This window comes from Macrobrachium rosenbergii, chromosome 9, assembly GCF_040412425.1.
Source record: "Macrobrachium rosenbergii isolate ZJJX-2024 chromosome 9, ASM4041242v1, whole genome shotgun sequence".
Classification (NCBI taxonomy): Eukaryota; Metazoa; Arthropoda; class Malacostraca; order Decapoda; family Palaemonidae; genus Macrobrachium; species Macrobrachium rosenbergii.
The window spans coordinates 36,488,461-36,494,569 of NC_089749.1; positions in this window are offsets into that span (position 1 = coordinate 36,488,461).

A 6,109-nucleotide genomic window follows, 5' to 3' on the forward strand; every position below is an offset into this window, starting at 1 on the left:
TAGCGGCTGCCAGCCACCTCTGGAGGTCTAGGTGATTGTTCCATCATTAATGGCACAAGATTCCCATCTGTCATTGTTCGACCAAACAATGATGGGTTAGGCAGTCCCATAGTAGAGCTACAAGCTGATCTTTATGTAAAAAGCTGACTAAAGCTCGAAGAGCATGCTGATAGAATGCATCCTCTGTAGGAGGAAGATGCCGTAGATCTCCTTGAGTTGTGCTATATATGTGTGCTCTCGCTTCATTCAACGTTCCATCATGTTTTCCATATAACCTCAAGTAGAACGTCCGGCATGATTGTTTTGCTTCGTCAGTCATTTCAAATCCGTTGTGGTCCAGAAGAGTCATAATCTCCTCTGTTGATGACATAGCTACCCTGAAAGCCTTTCTCTTGCCTTTACCATATGGAAAACTTACAGCATTGCAACCACTAATTACATATCCACAGAAAAATGCTGATGTAGCCTGTTTAGGTGTTATGTTCTTCTTCTCACCCAACATCAAGACAATTTTGTGACAAGGCAAGTAAGATGTATCCTTTTTTATCCAGCGTTCTCTCAGACTTGGAATGCGAATGCTATGGCAGATTGCCAAAACAATGACATCAGTGTCTGTATCCCGAATGAGGGCACGAGTATAGCCATGGTCACGAACTCAGTAAGCCAGATGAGCAAATAAGCGTGTGTCAGCTTCATGTTCATCACATAGAAGGTTAGGATGCATTTGGATTTCACCTCGATGCATTAAGACCGCTGTGTCATTCAACCCTCCTAGAATCAGTGAGACATTATCAGGAATAAATTCGGGAGTCTTTCTCCAAGAAGTTTCCAGGAATTGTGTGAATTTACCGTTGTCGATGTTGGTCAGGATGAAAATGCCATCAACATCAACTGATTCAGCCATAAGTGTAAAGTACCGTTGGGTGTCCTGATAACTGGCACAAATAACAAATCTGCTCCTAGTCTGCTTCATTATATGCAAAGATGTCCCAATATGCTTAGGTAATGGCATGCTTCCTATAACTGCAGCAAAAACATCTTGAGCCAGATTGAGGACTTTCTCCCTGTTAACATCTTCAAGCTCGACTTTGTCTGAACTATATTCTAACAAATGATGGGCTGTAACTTACCATGCCAAAAAATTGTAGAGGGACGTTGGTATAAATCTGGATGCAGCTTCATAAGAGATTTAAATATTAAGATCATCTGCTTGCCTCATAATCCTGTTTCGTTTTTATTCCTCCTTTAATTCCTTTTGTATAATTTTAGCAGCATGGTAAGTAATCAGTTGTTACTTAGTGATGTGCTACATTCAACATTATCACTATCATCTCCTTGATCATAATCATAATGATGGTCATCTTCTAACTGTCTTATCTTTCCCATCAAATAACTTGTCATAGTAGAAGAACATATTATAGAAGACTTTCCTCGTTGGGGTACTATGATAACTTTCTGACCATGTGACTGACTCAGGTTGTTGTTTGATTATAGAGCATTCATAGGTAGTATGAAACTGTCAATTTTCAGGAAGCCAGTCACGGTATTTTAATTAAGCGCAACACACTCATCAAGATGATCAGGATCTTCAGTTAGTTGGTCATTTATGTACTTTAGCAACCAATTAATTCCATTGTCAGTAAGATTTTTTCTTGAGTCTGATGATGAGGTTGGAATTCTTCTGTAGTTAAAGAAGCAATTTCCTTGGTACCGGAAATCATTAGCCACCATATCAAGGCAACTATCGTCAAACGCTTGGATCCTGTATAGCATCAATTCGTCATCAAGCTCTTTTGCTTTCTTCCAAATTGTTTTCTGGAAATTTACTGTTTCAACAGCGATGATTTATGTAACCCATTTTTGTCCTTAACTTTACCGCGAAAAAAAGCATTCTTCTTTGTAATTTATTCTTAGATTAGACTATCGGAGCCTCGACGCTTTGTAGTAGTACTATCACATGGCTCAAAATTTGAAAATTCTTTATTGCTGGGACTTTCGTCTCGTGTTTGAGATTTCTGGTTAACAGGCTTTTTTCGTTAGTATACTACTTTTTAAAATCATCACTATTCACCTCATTTTTTAATCTCGTTGCTGTGTCATCTTTCCTGTTACCAACAGCACATTGACATGATGGTGATCCTTTTTTTGTCATATTATGGAGTGTGTCACTTCCTGATCTCTGGTATAGGATGCACAGAGAATAGTCTGTGTTTGAGAGTTTGTGCTTACGAGTATTAGAATCCATTTTGCATCATTAAACCTGAAAAATATTGAAACTAACTGTTAGATAACTTATGATCAATGGTAACTGAATGCAAGAAATTAATATTTTGGCAGTCAGTCAATAAAGAGAGTAAACTTATAAAACAGCTTGTAGTCCAAGGTGAATACATACAAATGCTTCAAGTAATACCTAAAATTTGTTTGATCATTGAAAACTTTGTTCAGTTTCAAATAACATCATTCCATATGAAGTATAAAGAAAAGATATGACAGTATGTTTAGAAGATTTGTAAAGTACTGAAACTGAAAATCACCCTTTCATGTGTAAGGTGTTCTGTGTCATATCATTCCGGTTACAATAATTCAAAAAGCTGCTAATCTATGATCAGGAGCAATTACTTCATCTACTCATATTATTTTAGTTCTGATGAAACAGAAAATTAGTTGCTAAAAGCAACTTTTACGGATCATTTAACAAAAGTTATTTTAAAAATTCAGATTTCATTGTCGGCCATCTTGGTTCTAAGATGACCGACAAGGCTACAGTTTCATAAACATTTCCAATGAATTTTTTGACCCAAAAAACATAGATTTACACTTAAATAATGTGTTATTATGCTTAATGGGTGTAGATATACAACAAAACATATCGTGTTCAGTGGATTTTTGGGGTAAATTTCTTTAGGATACGCTGCTTCAAATGAACTTTTCAACATGTTCGCAAGAGAAATTTTTGAGCAGTCCTCTAGATTATCACTCTAAATACAGTCAAGCAACAAAAAACTTAGGTCTGCCCTTGTGCCAAATTTATGATGGGTGTCCTCCAAAATTTGGCCCTTGGGCATCTACAAGTCCACCATGGAACTGAAGACCAGCTGAAAATATAATTGCATTAAAAGAATCAAAAGCATCATCTACAGAGGGAATTCATCAGCCGAGTCATCTATTTGATTTGTGTTCCCGGAATGTTGCCCAATTAGCTTTGCCAACGTTCCATTTAGGTAGCGTTGTAGACAGAGGGTTTGAAGACACAATCAATCATATTGGAAAATGGTCACTGAAAATCTATCATTTATCACTTTCCAATTGAAATCATTAAGGCAGTCATCACTGCATATAGATAAAACAACTGCTGATAATGTGCCTGTTTGAACTTGAAAATGTGTAGACTCCCCTGTGCGTAGGACTCCCACATTTTCACTTTCTGTAGTGGAACACAGGCAATTTCCTCTTTGGTTGGTACCAATATCACCAGAGGAGGGTTTCTACTAGTCATATCTCCCTGAATAACAAGAGGACGTGGCAGCTACTGAAGGAGGGATTTAAATTCATCAATGGGGAAAACTTCGCTTGGTGGTAGATACAGAAAGCATATTGTATATTTTCTTAGCAAATGGATCTGCACACCTATCACTTGCAGTGTAAACGGGATACTAATAGGATTTTGTGGGGTGTCATTATGAATATATAAAACTACACCCCCACGGGTCCCTATATTTATGTTATAAGTGGAATTATAGGTCGCATACTCTTGTGGGCTCAGACACGTATTATTACCAATCAAAGTCTCCTGCAAAGCTATAAATACAGGAGACACTTCTGATATGAGCAGCCTTAGTTCTTCCCATTTCGCTCTTAATCCCTTACAGTTCCACTGGAGAATATGAATGAATTTTATATAGATTATGAGTATGTTATACTGGAGCTCCTTTTCAGTGATTTAACTTTACTGCCTTGTTCCTGCTTTTTCCAGAAGGAGACTGAGTGCTTATGGCTGCCTTCCGTTCAAGGTTGATGACTGTACCGTTTCCATGGAGGAGGAACCTGCTGCAGATGGCACAAACTCCCCAGTATTACTAGTGTTGGGCATCTTTGATGCCATCTTTGTTAAGGGAGTATCAAGCTCAGGAGCACCAGACAAAGTGGGTGCTGCCTGAGGAGAGGTGGAAATCTCACATACAATTTGTGCATCCTCTGAAGCATCGGAGCACCAGTCACAGCAGGTGCAGGCTCCAAGGAGACGCAAGGACCAGATGCAGATAATACAGCCTCCAAAGAGGCACACCAGATATCACTCATGCGGCTTCCAAAGAGGTGGCAGTGCCAGGCATATCTGGCATGGGTTCCAAAGAGGCAGGAGCACCACAAACAACTGGCAGAGGCTCCAAAGAGGCAGGAGCACCAGAAATCACTGGCACAGCCTCCAAAGAGGCACATGTACCAGAAATTACTGGCACAGCCTTTAAGGAGGCCAGACTGCCAGAAATTACTGGCACAGCCTTCAAAGAGGAAGGAGTACATGTCACCATTGATCTTCCCTTTGTATTATCAGAGGGAGCACATCTGGTGGCATTTACATTTCTTCTACAATTCTCAGCAATGCCCAAAAAAGATATTCTCAGTCTAACATATTGGCTTAAAACTTTCTGTTTAGCCTCTGTAAATGTGATGCATTCAGTTACCCTTAAGGTCTGTATCACCTTTTCCATGGTGTACACATCACAATTTTGTGAAGAGGATGGATGATTTTCTCTACAATGTATACACTTTGCTTCTTGATAATGTACACCATGCTCTGGTTCACTGCACTTAACACACGTGTCAGGCTTGCCTTGTAGCCTCTGCTTACAAGACCCTAACAAATGACCATATTCTTAACAATAACAGCATCTCTTTGGTCTTCGGATGTATTACTTAACCTTAAAACGTAACCATGCTGCTCTTATTACATTAGGGAAGCAGGCTGAATTGAATGTAATAATTAAATTTGGCAGTGGACTAAGGCTCCTTTGATCTTCTTTCTTTCAGTTCTAATCACACCTTGATCTTTTAATTCTTCTACAAGTTTCTCTTCTGAGTTCATCATCAATTGGGGTGCAAATATCATTCCCTTGGGACGATTCCAAAAGGTATGTACCGATTAGTCTACTTTAATTAACTCCTCTGAGACGTGATTATGCTTTTAATTTTTCACTTTCTTTGGCTAAGGCCAATTCTACTGTCAGTTTGCCTAGGACTTCAGATGATATCTTAGGCTCTCGGCTACAGCACTTGACAATGTCTGTATATATTAAAAATGTCAGGATTAGAATCTTGCAGATTAAAGGCCAAATACTTATCATAAGCAGTTTCAAATATTCCTGGTCCTATTTCACATAAATTTCTGATTTTCCCTTTGCTCCGTGCTGAAGCTTAGGGTCACAGTTAATTACACTAGAAGGTTTCCTGGTCTTTTTCAAACACAGGTTATCAGAGGCGGGTGCAGAGGTCGTCAACTGTGTTAAAACGGTGTCATAAGAGGGCCCAGGGGTATTCGATTCTTTATTGCTACTACTCATAAAGATCGAATAAAAAAAATAAGTAAACCTGAAAACCTTAAAAAGATATCAGCTTTTCATGAAATTTATTCTTCCACTAAAGGCATAAGTGAGAAGCGACTCCCAAATGTCCACACCCCTACCCTATCCCGCAGGGGATGGCATAAAGCAATCAGAGTGGCCTAAGTGTAAGCCAAACCAGCTTATTGGGGCTGAGAGTATTACAAGAATACAATCATATTATGGGCAAACCGGACAGAATGCAAGTCCTATCCCCAGAACCAGACCAACCCTGGAACCCATGGTCCAGCCCTGCAGAATAGTTCTGCCCTTGAGCTATCACTGTGATATCTCTCAGGTTCAAACATTATCAGGTAGTTAATGATCCTACCACAGTTCCCACTAATAGCTTCAGATATAAATCCAGTCCCAGCTGATACATTTTCCTATTTATCAGGTCCAATGAATTTTGCAAAAGTGGAAAATTTCCACAAAAATTAACCCAAAGTAATATGTAATGATATATGGGACTTTTGGACTCAAACCCGGGAACAAATTCCAGGGGTTCA